Source organism: Erithacus rubecula (assembly GCF_903797595.1).
Source record: "Erithacus rubecula genome assembly, chromosome: 17".
NCBI classification, from domain to species: Eukaryota; Metazoa; Chordata; class Aves; order Passeriformes; family Muscicapidae; genus Erithacus; species Erithacus rubecula.
Window position 1 is genome coordinate 2,804,398 of NC_136669.1, and position 18,583 is coordinate 2,822,980.

General features: G+C 40.4%; 1 long non-coding RNA gene across 1 annotated transcript in view; it reads left to right on the top strand.

The window, feature by feature from the left end:
* Positions 1-18,319, top strand: part of LOC306809159 — a 103,861-nt gene extending 85,542 nt beyond the window's left edge. Inside the window, exons 3-4 of the long non-coding RNA XR_013776180.1 lie at positions 17,307-17,357; positions 18,221-18,319. This is a non-coding gene — a long non-coding RNA (uncharacterized lncRNA). The remainder of the gene's footprint in view (positions 1-17,306; positions 17,358-18,220) is intronic.
* The last annotated feature ends 264 nt before the right edge of the window (positions 18,320-18,583 follow it).

The following is an 18,583-nucleotide window of genomic DNA, read 5'->3' on the forward strand; positions in this document are numbered from 1 at the left end:
ATAGTGTATGCAGCATGGGAATTTTCTCCTCAAGTAGGTCACAGTAGGTTCAAATCAAAATGACATTTTACTAATGGCATTGTAGGAAGACGGATTAATACAGTCTAACTGTGAGATTTCTTCTCCCTCTGGTAACAAAATGAGAATAAATTAAAGCACACAGTATATTTGCTCTCTTTTGGGCTTCTTATGTGCCTAAATCAAAATTTCATAGAATACAAACATGCCAAAATTGAACTAGCATGTAAAATTGGATTTAGCTATGAAAGTTAAACCATGAACAGCATCTCATCCACACACAAAAACTGAGTATGACATTGTAAGATCCTGCTCTCCCTGAGTGCCCTTTGCAGAACCTTTAAAGGCAGGAGGGGAATCTGTGGCCAGAGTGACTTGCTGTGCAAACCTGCAGCTTTGAGTCACACCTGGGCTGCTGTTTGCATCTGCTCTGTCCTGGATCACATCACAGCAGCCTTCTCTTGTCTTTCCCGTGGATTTCTAATCCAGAGATTTAAATTAATCTAACTTGGCTCTTCAGGCAAGTGTCCAAACACTGCAAACAGAAAACCAGAATTTGGTTTATGAGCACACTGTGAGCTGAAGCATGCAAGGTTTGTCTGGCTTTAGTTACCTGTTTCCAGGGATACTTGAATCTGCTTAAGTAAACCTCCATGTTTCTAATTTTCACTCTTCTTATCAAGAGAATTGTGCACATTAGGTTTCTTCTGCTGGCTGCAAATACTGCCTGGGGGATGAATGACATTGAAGTTCAGCTTCTGTTAAAGAATATAAGTGTGTTTTGCATGTTTAATTGTCTCCATGAGGGTACAAGGTAGAAGACCCACACAGCTAAATGCACCAAGGGCAAAATATGAAGAATAGTCTGTTGGATTTGATGCACTGTAAATAAAGCTCACTAGATTTATCCTCTATGGTGAGAAAAAGCAATGTATGTAATTCCCAGCATAGAAACACTACCTTAGGATATTGTGTTAAACCATGGGGTATTTATTCACAAGCATGAGTCCAAGTGACAGACTGCAGGGCAGGGACATGTGCTGCTGTGTGCTCTTACACTGGCTGTGTACTCAAATAATTCTCTCTCATCACTACATTCTCATGGGTATTAGTAAAATAAGCCCACTAATTTAACAATATTCTGCAACTTTGCCTCAAGTGCATTTCTTGTTCTGCCACGTAAAAAAAAAACAAATGAAACACACAGAACAATTTCTCATCACCACTGGGACTATGTGCCAAGATGATTTGTCAGAACTCCTACAGCTTCAGTGCCTTTCTACCTGTTTCTTACACCTTTCCCCTTTTCTTTTATTTTTTTACTTTCAATTTATTGTTTTTCTTAATTCTGTGAGATAACACACTAACCTCAGGGGAGGAATTTTACACCATTTCACGGTGAAAATGGAATTCTCAAAGTTATGCTGTTGCTTCTCAGCTTTTAAGGAGCATGTGTAAAAAACCAGGGTAATGAAAGTCTTTAACCAGACTGGAGTTTCTAAACAGCCATGGGGCAAAGTCCTTGAATACCATCAGGAAATAAAGGGTTACACTGTTTTAGACAGAGGTACCAGGGAACTGTGAGAGATCTTAATACCTGATTCTGAATTCTACTTTCTGTAAAAGATTGTCTCAGTCTCTGTAATTAAAACCTGTGACATGGGAACCAACTTTGGTAAATATTGCATTTTCATGTAGGTGGATGTTTTCTGTAGAGGATGTGAAAAGAGGTAAAGACAAAATTGGAGTCACACAGAGAATTTATTTCTGGCAATTATTCACAAATATGGAGAATTTAGGATTTCAGGAAAAATGGCAGGATTATGCTTGTTACACTTCCTTCCAAAATCAGATGAGATAATACATGGAGCAGTGGATTTCAGCACAGGTTTTGTTTCAGAGTGTAATGAGGATTGGAGAACCAAGAGGTGGTTTTCATTGAAGAAAGCAGTGAGATATTTCCCACTAGGGAGGGCAAAAAAGGGCCAAAAGCTAAGGTTCCTTTGACATATTTACAATAAGAACAAAGGAAAGAAATTGCCAGTATTGGGTTATTTTTAGATTTTGAGGGGTAAATACCTTGAGTGAAATACCAATATTTTATATAAAACCCCCAGGGTTAGGGTAATTGTTGAAGCAGAACTTCCTGAAATTTTTGTTTGTTTGTAGTGATCACATTCTGAAATTTTGTTTGCCCTGGAGCTTCATACAGCTGATCTCTATCAGAAGAAACCAAGTGTTTTTAGGTTTGCTATAATTTGATTATTTGTACAAAATTCCTTCAACCCCTTATAAATTGTGTGAATGGGGAAAACAAACATAAGCTCTTTGTTCTAATCCTAATTGAGTTGTAATACTCTCCCACTGGGTACTCCTCTGTCCCTGCAGGAAATTAAATCCCTTAAAAAAATCTAACCCCTAATCCACTTAATTTTCTTTGGAAAATTAAATTTAGCAGCCAAGTTGTACTTTTGGATACCTAAGTGCCTTTGTAACCCAAACCCAGGTGATGTTCTGAAGTGATGCTGCAGTTGTGTGTCCTGCTTAGCCCAGGTCTGAGCTGTTTGCTGCTCTCATTTCTTCCTCCCTCCCTCCTCCTCCTCAAGGTTCCCTGTTTCCTGTGCTGGTCAGAGCCACTGGAGGAGGAAAAGAGAGTTGTTTTCTCTGCTGCATGATCTAAACCACATCCCTGCTTTTCTTGTGATGTCACAACAATATTAAGGCTTTGTGGACAATGATGGGCTAAGAGATGGGGGAAAAATGAATTTTGTAGGTGTTGGTATCAATTTTTATTAAAGCAAGTGCTTAGCTGGACTCTGCCATGTGTTTGCAAAGTTGCTGATTTTGATTATCAAGTTACTGAAAGTTGTTTCCCCTCCATGTTAACCTGGCCCTGCTTTCCTTAGAGCCAAATCAGCAGGGACAGTGGCACTTAGAGCTGATGTTTGAGCTCAGTTCCTTCCACTTGAGGATGTCTCTCTTTCCCTACAGAGCAGCCAGCCCCTGAGCTGCAGTAGATGGGCAGTAACTCACTAAATTTTGGATGGAGGATTTAAAGGCTGGAAAAGAGGGAGGAGAATTGTCTGGGGATGGGGTGACCCTGGCTGCCAGGCTGCAAGAGAGTCCTTGGAATGAACACAGTGCTGAGTGCCCTTGGGTCTTTAACTTTTGCTGTTTACATCTCTAATTAGGCATGGATCTAAATCCTGAAGAAATTTGGAAGGCTGCAGTGGGAATGGGGTGGCTTTCAGTCTCTCTGGCTTCTGTTTTGTCACATCTCTTTTAAAGGCACCCTCCTCAAACCTGAGTTCAAGTGGAGAGACAAAAGCACCCTTCCACTCTTGTGAAACTCCAGCCAACCTTTTTCCAGCCAGGACTGCACGGATGGGCAGCTCTGTGGGTTGCTGAATTGTCACTGCAAAGGTCAGTGATGTGAAAACAAATGAAAAAACCATTTCTCTTGGAGTTCTTGGATCAGTGCAAAACATGTAAGGAGCAATTGCTAACTGCTCTGCAGTTGAAGGTGATGCCAGAGTATGAATCTGCCTGGGCTTGCCTAGCAAGGACAGACCTTGTCTGACAGAAAGGTCAGAGTTGTAATTCCTTGTAAGAGTTCAAATCCCCAGTGAAAGAGGCCAGGGAACATCTGTATTTGGGCAGAGGAGGTGTGGTGCTGGTCCTGCACACCCCAGACAGAGAGGTTTGCTGTGCCTGTGCCACTGGGACATGCCACTCCTTTTCCACCTCACTGGCCCGTGCTGATAACCTGACTGCAGATTTTCCTGACAGCACCAGGGCTGAGCAGCCCCTTTGTGACAAACAGCAGGTGAGATGTTCAGCTTTCACTGCTGCAAACATCTCCTTCTATCACAAATCTCTGCCCTACAGTCTCTTTCTGTAGCCTTGTGACATTTGAGGTGTTTGTCATTACACTGGTGCTCTGAGGCTCGTGGTGGTTTTTACAGCTGGGCTGGGATTTGCCTGTAGCTATCTGACATGTCAAGTTGTTTGGCTGAAATGTTTGCTGTGAGAAAAAAAAAAAAACCCAAAGAAACCCTTCTGTCTGAAGGCAGGAGGGATGATCACCTTTTGGAAGCACTTGTCTCTCAGTATGAACTGTAGGAGCAGTTTGTGCAATAAGATTAGAAATGCCTCACACCCACTGTCTCAGCAAAGTACAGCAGGCACAAAAGTACCCTCAGAACTCTGCTCTTGTGTTTAGTTCACAATGTCCCAAAGGAAGCATGTGGGAGAAGAGGGAATTGTGGTGTTCTGTGCAGGAAGAGCTGTGATCTGAGCAGCCTGCACCCCACTCTGCCTGCAGCTCACTCAGGGATTTAACCCCCTTGAATCATTTCAATATTGTCACACTGCTTTAGTGAACCTTATTGATTTTCTTCACCTCTGAGCTCTTTATAGTTGGGACAGAAAAAGTCATGAAGTATGGAGGTATGCTTGTGCAGTAATGAGGCCATTTGTGTCCCTTCAAAGTGCTGTTTTCATCTTTGTGTTGAAAAGATGTTTATTCTATTACTGGTTGTGGTCTTACAGGCTTCTGTTTTTCTAACCACATGTTTAACATTAATTACCAACCTCAGAGGGGATATGATGGCCTGTTTCCAACTGCATAAACCACTGCTTCATGTTCAATGGAGAAGTGGATTTTGGCAGATTTATACAAAAAAAAAGGACCTTAAAAATTTGCATTTCAATACAAAAGTACTCTTATTGGCTCTGAGTCATTCTGGTGTTTATATATGCATCTGCAGCTCCAAGAGCAGTGGTTCCAGAGCTAGTTAACACTTGCATAAAATCTCTATGATTTAGCTGAATCACCTCTAGCAGTTAGTGGACAAAATTCAGCTCTAGTCTGGTGCAGAAACTTTCAGGATTTCACCCACACAGGGATTCAGGATTTAGGGATAACCCTGTGTGCTGCAGGATCCCTGTTTTGCAGAAACCAGCCCATGAACATGTAATTTTTTCTTTTAATCTGCTGAGATTATTACAATTGTATGGAGATTCCCTATCTCCTCTGAAAATAAATAAGGTTCTTTACTTATCCTTTGATGATCTATGTATAGTATGGGCTACCTCTCCTCTAATTACATTTGCCTGATTCTTCAGCAAATCTTTTAAGGCAACATTAATCAAGTGAATTTGGAACAGAGAGCACCTGAGATGTCTCATGCAAACCCTCAGATTGAATTTAAGTTGTGCTCTTAGAAATGAAAGGCAATATCCAAAGGATTTTTTTAAAAAAATTAACTTCAAAGCCTCCCAAGTATATTTTATTTTGATAGATCTCAAAAAACAAAAAAACCCCAAAAAACCACAACCAACCAAGAAAAAAAAAACCAGAAAAAACCCCATTTTTATTGCCAATATATTCTGCTCTTAGATATATTCAGTTTACACCAGGAAGGCAGACAAGAATCACTGCTCCATCAAACAACATTTAAAGAGTTTTCAGTAGCCACTTGGGAACAATAAATAAGCTCCAAGCTTGTTGCAAGAACATGTATTTTATATATCCATAAAGCAAAGATCTCTCCTGGCTAAAGGGTTGTGTGTTTCAGTACATATTGCTGATCTGGTTTCTTTGTTTTGTTGGGGTTTTTTTCTGCCAAATTAGGCAAAATCCAAGTAATTTTACACTGGGAAAGAGGCAGCATGGAGATTCACTTTGCAGTTTGACAGCTGCTTCTCAGTAAGTTTGCAACAAAAGTCTCATGTGAGAATTCATTACAAATTCCAAACTCAGTAAAAAATTGCAGCCAGGTGTTTCTGAACCACCACAAAATTCAAGAGAAGTTACCCTTTATGTGAAATATTAAACCTGGAACATATCTGAGGGGTTTTTTTTGGTTTTTTTAACTTCTTAAAAATGATGGATTCATGGCTCTTAGGTTCAAATAAACTGTATTACTGAAGCACTAATTCTTCTGCACTTCCATCATCTGTGTGCCAACAGATCTAGAAACAAGTGGCAGAGAAAACCATGTAAACGTGCCTGACACAACTTCTATTCCCCCTCTTATTTCTTTATTTTCTTGGGTTTATTTTCTTCACTCAAGAATGCATTAGTGCTCTCAAAATAAATAAACCCAAGCACTTTTATAATGACTTCCTGGGCTTTGGTGTTTACTTTTCACTATATACATTTCTAAAGAGGGCTCACTCGGTGGTTTCAGCACCCTTGGTAGTATTTTGAAAGTGTAGCAGTAAAATTGCATTTTTTGGGTTGTGTGGGCAGTGTCTGCTCCAGTGACTTGCATCTACTAAGTGAAATGGAAAAAGAGGGTGTTGGGGAGCTGAGCTGTGACCTGGCTCAGGGAATGTGCACCCAAAGATTGGGAGAATTGTGCCCAGGGTATTAGAAATGTATTGATGTTTTCAGAAATAATTCACAGTGCCATTTGTGCTATTTAATGGTCCATGAAGCCAATGGATATGTTAGAGCTGGCTGTGTGCTTCAGTAGCTTTAGATTAGAGTATGTTCTATTTGGTTTTGGAAAAAATAGAGATTTTCACATTTTGATAGCAGCATTACAATAATTTGTGTTTGTTATGCCTTTACTGCTTTGCCTCAAGAATGATGTGGATTGTGCTGAAAGCATGGCATGACTGAGCTATGCTAAATGATGAAGTCTTAAACTGAAATTACAGCTTCTTGTTAGACATCACATGAAGGGGTAAAAAATGATCTTTGTGCACCTTTTCATAGAAGGAATGTGTGAGAAATGCAGGTTAAATTTCACTCACATTCACACCAAACCCCACTTGAGTTCCTGTGTGAACCAGGCTTGTGAAAAGTCGTGTTTATTCCAGGGCAGCACTCAGTTATTTGTAAGTGCAGGTGAATCCCAGCCCTGCAAACAAAATGCACCTGCACATCTGCACAGTGGCTCTCACCAGTTTTGTTTGTAAAGATGATTTTTTAAGCCCTGTGTAGGATCTTGACCTGACAAAAGCTGCAGTGTGTGTGCATTAACTACTGCCAGCTGTAGGTACTGGGGTAGGAAAGAATCCCACAGTAATAAGTGTGTGCATGTTTTGTACACAGCAAAATAATAACTTTATCTCTGTTTCCTGACTTGAGCAGTCCCAGATGTGGGGCAGCAGCTGAGCCCCAGGCTGTGCACACTGAAGTGCAGCCTGCCCTCCCTCCAGTGCTGGGCTGTGCCAGATTCCACTGTGCTCACTCCAATTCACATGTTTGTGCAGGGATGTTTCATGAATTCTGCATGCCAGCTCACATCACCTCTGCCCATCCCCTTGGTCAAATGCAGTTATGTCAGCTGCTGAAGGGAATCAGATATTTTAGGACTGTGTCCAAGATTTGTTTATTTCCATATTTTTCTTTTTTTTTTTTCTTCCCATTTCTTTTGTAAAAACCAGGAAAGAAGCCAATTTAAGCTATGCTCGTACTGTGTCTGGCACCAGAGAAATAAATCAGTAGGATTTTACTGAGACAATATGTAAATACAGCTCAACCTTCCTCATACTGATCACTTGATTGCCAATTTGGCCTCTGTGCAAGTACAGTGTGGCTGAAATGATACTTCTTTAAACTCACATGCTGCCACCATCCAGCTCTCCATATATAGAACATTTTTCTGGTTTTAATTAGCAGCTCTGATATTAAGCCAATTGGCAAATATTTATTTTATGAAGATTCTCCATTCATTAGCAAAATGAGAAAAAATGAATCTATAATAACATATAACTGCCCCATTAAGCAGCATTAGCTATCCATTTGAGAGATAATAATGTAAAATACAATTTTCCGACCACCAGATGTTGATGAATAAACTGGTGATAAATTGGTGGCACTAAAGCAACAAAGGGGTCAGAGGTCAATTAGTTCCACCAGAAAGAAGCAGCCCAGTGGGAGAGTGGCAGCAATGTCCTGATGGATGCTCAGGGGGTGCCTGGCTGGTGATTTATTCAGAATAATGAGCAGGCAGCTGAGAGAGACTGAGATTCAGGATAAATTGCTGTTTACCTTTATGGGTTACTGTTCTTATTGCAGCAGGAGATCCCAGCATGGCCTGGGGGTTTTGGCAGTGCTGTCCCTTCCCCAGGCAGATAATACTGGATGAAAATTTTCAGCAATAGCTGAAAAAAAAATCCCCTCAGCCCCACTGAGTCTCATAGAGTGTCTTGTCCTCTACAGATATCTGGAGATTGTTCAGCCTTGACATGCTCAAGTGAAAGTCACTGTGCCTCTCCTTAGGGGCCAGTCAAAGAAAAAAAAAGATTTATTCTAACACATAATCCCATCCTTCAAGAGAAAAACACCTCAGAACATGCTGAGCTTTGATTTTTGGGTGATTGGAACAAAGGAAGATGAGGCAGCTGATTTGGAGGAGCCAGCAAGGGTGTGTAGGGTGGTGCTGAAGTGCAGCCCCACATTACAGAAATCACTGAGTGTCCCCTCAGTTTGTAGGAAAAATGCATAGTTGAGCAGGGAGGATCACAGCCCCAGCATTATTCTTTCACTCTGGGTAATTAAGATATTCACAAGCAGTGAGTAGAGTCTTCTGTTCCAATAGATCCTTCTCAGAGAGTGCCACAAAAATTAATCAACTTTTTTTTTTTTTGAATCATCCATTTTATTCTGACCTATCACCTTCTCTTACAGCACTGGCATGTAAAGCTTATGCACACTGTGTTAAACTATGTTAATATATTCCACAAATCACTCCCAAGGTTTGCTGCATTATGTTGAGCAGAAATGTGATGTGACAGATAATAGAGAGGAGAGAACACAGGCACATTCCCAGAGACACACTCCAGCTCTAATTAAGTGCAAGTCTTGGAAGATGCTCATCACTACAAAAAGTGCTCTAGTCCTTGTGTTGGCCATTATCTCCATCTTTGACTGTCCCCTACAAAGTCCTGTCACCTTATGACAGTGCTGGAAACCAGACTTGAGGGCCAAGAAAGAGAAAATATCCATCACAAACTGCAAACTGAAATTGGTGGTGAGCTGGCAGCATTCTGTTCATGTTACCTGCAGAGGGGAGATGTCAGTGATCCACTCTGCTTTTTGTGCTGAAAATCATCTTAGTTATATTCAGATGTTTCATTCTCTGGAAAAACAGATCACTGTTTTTTTTGTCTGAAATGCTATTTCCTGCTCCTAGTATACAACACAAAAGCCATCACTTAAGTATAAAAGCTTCTCATCAAATCTCTGCAGGATTTTCTTTGCCCAAATCTGCTCTTTGAAGACACTTTTTTTGCAGTGCAATATGTGAATTATATCAGATACGTGACATCTTTTCTTTTTCTTCCTGAAATTAGCAGCTCTGAGCAGAATTTAGAGTTGGGGTGGACAATAATCTGCTAGAAGTGGCTCGGCAGAAAATGTTGTGGAGTTTTCCATGTAAAATTATATGGGTTTTTCTGTTTTTTTTGGAGCTCCCCTGCACAAGGTCCAGCCCAGGGCTGTGTCCTGGGGGCCAGGGGGTGTTCAGGGCTCTGGAAGCTGGGCTGGATCTCTGGAGGTGCCTGATTTCAGCTGCAATTCCAGCTGGGTGTGCAGGGATGCTCGTTGACATGCATGGCAGCAAGCACTCTCAAATGGCCTGTGCAGTTTCACTCTTTTTATTTCTTTCTAACTTCACTGAAGAAAATCACTTTCAGAATCTTTGTTTGAACATCATCTCCCTTTTCTGTCCTGTTATTTTCTCTCGACTGTGATTTACAGAAAAACCCATGTAAATATTTTATGATAGAGCAAATTTTATTCTCTCTTCTCTCTCCTTAAAGAAAGCACCAATAAATGTTGCTTTGTTTTTGATTCATCCTCTGTAATAGCTTTCTCCCAAGCCTAGAAAAATCCTATACACAGACAGATACACACTTTATTTCTTTCACAGAAGAGATATATTGACTTCTTAGTGTAGAAAATTGTCTTTTCTTCTTTTCTAATAGCATGGTCTTGTATTGTCCTGATATTAGCATCTGGATATATCTTGTTCAGTCAGATGGGTTTGCTGTTTTGAGTCAAACCCGATGTGAATGATCAAAAAAATTATTTTAAAAAAGGAATTAACATAGAGTTATTAATTTACAGTTCCATTTGTTTCCTTTTTATTTTAAATATCTATGTGCTAAGGCATACACACACACATGTATGTACATACAGAAAGAGTACCCTGTAATTTTAGCCAGTATTTCTCAGCAGATGCACACAGAGGAAAAAAAAAAAAAAAAAAAATTTGCTGATGCAGAGTTACAAGTCGATGTTAGTTTGAGCCCTCAGAGCTCCAGCAAGTGTCCTGGCAGCTCACTTGGACTGTCCTGTCAGCTCACATATGTCACAGGAAGGGCTGGTGACAGCTCCCTCTTGGTCATGACATCTTTTGCAGTCCCCTTGAACTCTCCTTCTGAAAATCCCGGCTGCTCTCTCCATTATTGATGCAGAGGGAAAGGGGGAGAAGTCATAAAAAGTATGTGCTTATTCTTCTCTGTCACCTTTTTTTTTTCATTGTTTCAAATTTGTGAAATGCAGGTTCAAAGAAAGGGTAATTACTTTCTGCGAGGGGCATTCATCTAATGGGAGAGTCATTTGCAATGAAAATATTTTAAGACCGGGGTGAAATGCTGCTAATGGTTTGCTCTGTCAGGTCGTTAGGGAGCTTTCAGCTTCACTGGAGGTAGCAGAAGTTTGTTCTCAGCATGACCACTGAGGAAGCATTGCCTTAATTGGTGATCATGTCACACCTGCTTTTTATAGGATGGATTTATAATCGTAATTTTGCCTCTTTGTGGGGGACAGTGGTGGGAGAAGGGGCTGCATTGCTGGGCTGGGGACTGGAGCTGCTCAAGGGTTCTTGTTGCATTAATGGCCTGACTGCACAGTCCAGAAATCTCTTTTAGCCTGCTCCTTTTTCTTTTTCAGTATTTTTGGTTGTTGTTAAGCTGTTGTAGCTCAGCAGGCTCTGGCTGCTTGTGTGCCAGGGGGTTGTTTGTACCAGAGCTGCTTCCCACAGGCTGTAACTCTGTCAGACTGACAGAATTCTGTGTAATTCCATCAGACTGACATTCTTACTGAGCACTGCTCAGGCCTCTGGCACCCAGTTGATTTCAAGGAATAAATTTTAGTATAAGAATCTCAGATTTAAAACATCTGCAAAGCACAAGCATCTCTGTGCCTTTATGAAAAAGTTGCTTACAAGGAGAAAAAAAATCTGGAAGTGACACTTCACCTGTACCCCTGCAGCCCCACAGGCAGCCCAAACCCACTGGCAATGTAAGAAATTGCAATTATTTAATTTATTTTTCTAACATACTTATTCTAAAGCACAGTGAAATCAGGTTTCCAAACATAGTTTAAAACATAACAATCATTTGTCACTCAGCAGCTTTGGCCAGGCTCCTTGAGAGGGAGCTGTGGGAGGGTGCTCAGTGTCACCTGGATATTTGTGATGCTGAACTTGCACAAGCAGAAATTAAAAACACTCAATTAACATGGACACATTGTGATGAGAAACTTGCTTTTTAGCCATGGGAACTTGAAAGATCTCTCACAATTTATTCCTGGAAGATAAATCTTCTGTCCATTCTGTGTCCCTTAATCTTTCTCACTCCTCCCCACTGCCTCCCCTTTTGTTTGTTATTCAGGTATTTAAGTCTTTCTAGGATAAAGGTCTAAAGAAATAATAGAGGTGAGAAATATTACAAGTAAAATACAGGATTAATGTGAATATGCTATTAATATTTTACAATTATTTTCCATAGGAACATCCATCAGACTGTTCCCAAATAGCTGCACTTGGGTGGTTCAGATACTGAGTACAAAACTGTTTTTAGAAATACTGGAAAATTTCCCTTTATCTTATTTAATCTAGTTAGAGACCTTGTCCTATCATTATCATAGTATGTTTCCTTATGGCTGGATCAGGCTTCACTAGGAAAAATGAGTGCATTTTTACAAGAGAAAATGCACACAGAAAAAAAGAGCATTTGGGGCAATGCAAGGAAACACCAGATTTCATGGCCTGTTTTCTTTTATTTACTTCTGTTTCCAAATGAACTTGCAGATCAGGCTGGGTATAATGTAATTTAACTCCTAAACTCACTTATTTCATCTCTTGTCAAAGTTGTTCTTTAATGTCTATCCCCAACCCTGGTAAAATTAAAAATAAAGAGTGTTGTCAGATCCGGAAATGTAACTGTTTCACTTGTCATTTCTTGTTAGTCCTTTCCTTCACCCACCATCACTGAGTGGATAAAATATTTAAAAGAAATGTGCTGTGTGTGTATCAGCAGAGTTTGAGATGAGCAACAGGGGCTGTCAGCAGAAGAGGTCATCAGGCAATTTCACTCTCTGCTGTCTGCTGGGGCCTTTGTGAGCCAAATGTTCTGAAAATGGGCCAGTCACACAAGGATCTGTGCTTTAATACACAGTGAGTGTTTCCAATAAGAGAATTTGGCTTGGATCCCAGGAGGACTTATTTCTTATGTGTGCTACTTCAGGTCTCTGGGAAATTGGAAGAGCATAAAAGTTCATTTCTGTGTGACCCAATGTAAGCAGTAATTTAAGGGTGGATTCAGGTTTTTGTGGAGCAGGGGTAGAGTGCAGCTGCACTAATTAGGGGATCTGTACCCACAGCTGGGTGACAGCAGGAGCCCCTGGTCTGAGAGCTCAGGATGGCTTTGGTTTGAGTCACAGAGATGCTGAGAACTTATTTCAGTGGTCTAGCAAGGATGCTCAAAGCTGAGTGCCTCAAGACAAAAAGCCATCAGTGACCAGGTAGTGTCCCATCCTTCAGGTGCTGTACACTGCTGCACCTTTGTTGTGCAAAGCCAACCCTTCACAGACCTCTTCTTGACCTTCCTTTGAGCAGAATTATGGCTCTCCTTAGGGAGCTGCAAAGATTTTTGCATGTCATCAGTGTGGAGAGTCAGAGCTGCCACAGATGCTGCTGCTCACCCCAGGCACAGAGGGTGAGCTGTGACCTGCTCTGCAGGCAGAACCTGGCTGAGCTGCCTGCCCTAAGGACCAGGGACAGGAATCCCACTGAGATCAACCCCAGTCACCCTGGCTGGTGTCAGGATTGACACAACTCCACTGTGCTAATGGCAGGGCAGGATGCTAAGCTGCATTTTGTCTCAATCTGTCTCCCTCTGCCTCGTAAATAAATGTTTTCATGGGCATCAGCATTATTTTAATACTGTGCTGCATCCTGGATGTTTTTCCTTTTTGAATAGTGTTCTGACAGCTCCCAGTAGTACCACAGTTGTTGACAGCATCATTTCCATTTGTTCTTTTCTAATGCCTTGGGATTTACTTATTTATCTATTTATTTATTTAATCAATGGGAACCTTATCCCAGCCGAATTCTCTCATTTTTTTAGTGAATAACATAAATCCCTTTTCCCTCTCTTCTCTTCCCACCCACCCTGCCTCCCTGAAGGTTGTGCCTACCTTGGAAACAAATCCCAGCTTTTGATTTTAATGCTGTGAACCAAACTCCTGACAGCACTGGGACACCCAAGTGACTACAGCACCCCAGACTATTCAAATGCACCATGACAGATGCCAATCCAAGTGCAGAGGCAGCAAGAGAAATAAAGGATGTGAAGAAATTAACATTGCAATCAAGTAATCAATTCATTGGCAGAAATGAAGCTTGCACCTTTTCTTAACTTTCTTTGTCCCTTTCTTTCTTAAAAAAAAAAAAAAAAAAAGCATAGTTGGAGAATTTTCTGTCCCTTTCTCTCCCTCTGACTACTTAAGTACAATCTTTGTTTCATTTTTCCTAACAGATCTTCCCACAAAACAGAGTAATTATTGATAATATTCTGCATTTTCAGTCAGTCTTCTTTAGATTTGGGAAGTTTAGTGAGTAAACCCAGTTTAACCTTTGAGTTGTCCTGCTCCTAGCAAACAGATGATACCCCTGAACAAAGCTGTTCTGCAATTACTGCAGGTGCCTTTTAACATCCATTCTCATGGCAGCAGGGATCACTGTCCAGCCTTTGAATGGAAGGGTCACCTGGATGCTAGAAAAATTATATTTATCTCTAAATATTAATGAGAAATAAGGGAAGTGGTTTTAGTGTGATACCTATCAATATGTGTCCTGCCTGCCCTAAGCACATTCTCTGCTTGTCAGGATTTACTTGAATATTGCAATTATACAATTAGCATATTTACCCTATGCACATAATTATACATAGTTACTGTAATCATGATAGGAAAAGAAAAAGCTTCTGTTTAATAAGTCCCAGTGAAATTCAGATGAGAAACTCAGCATTAAAAGAACATTAAGTACTTGATCCAACACCGAAATGATTCATATTCAAATGCCAGAGAAGAATATGAGATTGCCAGAGAGCTGCTGGATTGAAGTATTCAGATATTCATTTTCCAGTGTGAATTTCTTTGGCTGAGTGCAATTCATGGCAAACTTCTTTTGGGAAATAAACTCATGTGCAGTGACTAACAAATTTGTGTGCATATTTTACAAACATGCACAAAAGAAGGTGTGTTCAGGTGTTCACTCTGAGGAACTCATAGGAATGGGAACCAAGAAGGAAGGTTCTGCCAGCATTCACCTTCCCTTTTACTTTTTTTATTCAAAGATTAACTGGTATGGTTTTGAGTCTTCCCCTTGCCTGAGGAACCCTCAGTGGAGTTCTAGGAAGAGAGATGCAGCATAGGTGTTCTGGAAAGAACATCTGTGCAAAAGAATTTATGCTAAACTTGTGTTTTACAGCTGAAATTCTTTATTTGGAGGTTATAGTTGAGTTTCTTCTTCAAGAGATAATAATAGGGCAGGAGGGAACACTGAGGGTCTCACAGTCTGGGTCTGCCCCAGGGCAGCCTCAACTAGAGCTGAATAGGGCATGACACAAAGTAAAAAAGAATAATCCACTTTTGGGCTTCATTAAAATTGGTATTAGAAAGATATCCTTACCATCAAAGTGAAATACATCATTGCTATTTAAACTTGGTGTTACTTGTCCCTCACTTTGGGAATCTACCTCAAAAACCTTGGTTATGTCTCCCATGAGGATGGAAGGTAGAAAATCAGCAGCAGAAATCCCCAACATTGCTGCTTCTACATCTTTCTAATCAGGATCACTCTGGTGATTTTTGCCTTCTCCTTTTTTTTATTTTTTTAATTTTTTTTAATTTTTTTTTTAAATTTCTACCTCTTTTCCTTTATCTCCTTCATTTATCCCAAATTTCTGCTTCTTTGAGTGAACAGCACTCAAAAGGTTTCTGGAGTGGTAAGAAGGCCATTTTTAGGATACTAAAGCCACTTTTACAACTGTGAATTAGTTGTGGAAATTCAAAACACTGGTTCTTCAATATATCAGTTTGGAGATAAGCAAGGCACACTTCTGCCTTGCTTAAGAAATTCAGTGAGAAGAGGGAAGTGCTCCATGAATCATTCCTTGCAGAGGGACTGAACCTCGATGGTGTAGTCAGATTACTGTCACTCAGATTTATGGGAATATACCTAAGGTGAAGATGGATACAAGAATTTAGCTTAGAAATGCCTCCCAGAGGTGAAGTGGACTTACACCTGCAGTCAGAGGTGAAATCTGGGAGATTAAATATTTCCCTCAAATGTAGGGCATAGCTGTAACTAATTTTCACAAGATTTACATGATTTACATCACATTCTGCATGGCAGATACCTGACAAAAGCTGAAAAATCTCCTGGGTGTTGAAAGCAGAGTATGGGATGCTCCAGGCAGATCATGGGAGTTTTATGGTGGCTGCTTTTTGTTGATGCACTGGTGAGCAGAAAGCAGCCAGCTCTTTCAAAAATCTTCCTTTAGGGATTTGTATTCTTACTGTGGAAGTGTTAAACTGAATTCCAGGTTGTGTGTCCAAATCAAGCTGGCTCAGATGTAAATACATACAGTGCCAGGCTTTTGGTTTTTTATCACAGATCAATCTCCCATCAGGAGAGACTGTTCTGAAATAATCTAAAGTCCTGATTAGCACTTTTTAGCCACTTTTAATGACTTGTCTCCAAAGCATTGTAGCATCTCGAGGCTATTCCCAAACAAGATGTTACAAGCTGGTTGCAGCCCCAGCTCAGAAAACAGAAACACAGACATTGAATGAGAAGCAGTAGTGTTGCAAATTTAATGGGTAATTAAAAGTACACTTTGTGTTCTGTGACCTCAAGGTAAAGCACTCACAGGCTAAAATGTGACTTGTTTTGACCAACACCGTTCTGGTGTCACCTGTGTTTCAGAGTTACAATTTTAACTGGTCACTAGCACTTGCAGCACCATAAAATAAATATTTAATGATTCTCATTCATTGACTGATGTCTGTTACATTATTAATTTGTGTCTGGATGTGTTGTCTTGTTTGTGTTTGAGATATTTAGGTGCCCAGAATTGCAGTTTTGCCTCCTATTATCTCACTGCAAAACACTTTTGTCAACTATGTCTGTGTTCCAGTTTTTCACCTCTGTGAAAAATGCTGCCTGTTTTAAGTGATATATAAGGGATTCTATGTTTTCAGAAGAGAGTGTTGTGTGACAGTTTGTACCTTTCCTTAATGACCAGCCTTAATTTGGATTAGAGTTTAAAGACCAAGAAGTCCTATCCCAAAAATCTCAAGAAATATATAAGTGAGAAAAACATCTTCAACTCTCATAAATTTGTACAACTCTGTAATTGATTCCAGTGCTCCCTTATGTCAGCTGAGGGTCTGAATATTGACTGGTGAGGAGGAGGAGCAGCAGTTCTCAAGGAATTGCTGAGGAGCAGGTGGATATTTTTCGCCAGGCTGCCCATCACTCTGAGCAGCCACTTGGGGAAGAGCTCTGCAAATGTGCAAGTCTCCAGGAAGACTTTAAGCAGAGAGAGTGCATGTGGTTCAGCAGCCAAGCAGAAAAATATATTTAAAAATCACTATTCTGTTTACTGATTACCTTTGGGAACTCAGGAGAAGTGATGCTTTTATGGAGCAATCAGCAAAAAAAGTTCTGTGGTCTCAGGCAGTTTTGCTGAGTTGATATAATCCTAGAGAAGGTGTTTTTCTGTGCAGGTTTCTTAGATTCCCTGTAGGAAGAGAAAGAAAAAAAGTCTCAAATCCCTCCTGACCTGATTTTCTGATTTTTAGCATTTCCCCCCACCCCTACATTTGGGAGCTGATGAGTTAGATTCTTGCTGCAGCAGTTTTCTTGTCAGGAGTGAAGCTGAACTTGGTGTAACTGCCTGTCTCTGTAGCAGCATTGAAAAGAAAATTAAAAAGTGCTTTAGGTAACTTTTTTTGCTTTGTTTGAATTTTAAAGGAGTGAAGCTCACAACAGAGTCAAATGTGGAGCATTTTCACCCTGATCCAGGTAATTTCAGCTTCTGAGCAACATTTCCTGTGACTGGGAGGTGAAAGGTCCAAATGAGCAAAAAAAGTCAATTTGTTAAGAATGGAAAAGCCTGTCTGACTCCCTATGTGCTTATCATGTAGTTTAGTGTCTACAAGCTTAAGTGTCCTTAAAATATTCCCTTTCACTTCCCTGTTTCTGGGTAAGGTTATAGAAAACCAGATCAGGAGTTGGGATTTCTCAGTGAAAGGAGGTGAATCATCCTCTCTGCAGCTTTTCCTGTGTGTACAGGCAGGTTAACAATGTTTATTTGACTAAGAGCCTTAAGGCTGAGTTATTATCTCCAACGTTTGGAAACTGGAAACACCTTACCCAGTTATATTTTTATTTTTACTGCTAGTAATGCTAAAAAAAACCAAAACAAAACAAAAAGGGAGCAGTAATAAGGCAGCTGGCACTCACCTTCAGCAATGCTTCATACCTGACTCCTCAAACCTCATTTACCAGCCCAAGAAATGAGGGATCCTGTGTCCAGGGATTCCTCACCTTTGTGGCTCTGAGCTCCAGCTGCCAGCAGGGCTCAGTGGCTCTGGAACAACAAGGGATGACCTGGGACTTTGAAAAAATGTAAAAAAGAAAATGTGTTACAGAAGTCAGGGTGATTTTTGAGAGGCTGAAACTGGGGCTGACAGCAGAGACAGCCATGACTTCTGTGTTGTGGCCAGATTAAACCTGAGTCTGAAGAGTTGTTGAGACATTTTGGATGGTTTATGTCATAATTATTCTGAAATGTCATAAATATTCCAGAATATTTACCTGAGACTCCCATGTGCACAGGGAAATCTCTCCTGATTAACACTGATAAGTTGCTCTGTTTCCTCCAGGAGCTGAATTCACAGGGCAGAAAACTCTCTGTTTTTCTGCTGAGCCAGGGTGTGTTCTCAGCTGGGAAGCACCACAGATTTACATTTGTTAAAAGTCCAGCATGAGAGCTGGAAAAGTCCTTTCATAAGCTACAATTGTGAAAGAGCTGGTGCTCTGGGTATTTATTTATGCTTTGTTATTGTTTATAAACTTTTCCATGTGAGAAAGAGCCTTGGAAAAAAAAAATAAAAAAGAGATGTTTGGAACAGCTCAGAATAGTTTTGTCAAAAAGGCTTTTTTAATTACAAAATTGTTTTCTCCAATATTTGGAAAATCAATTTTGATGACATTTCTTTTTGTTATAAAAGCCTAAGGGATTAAGT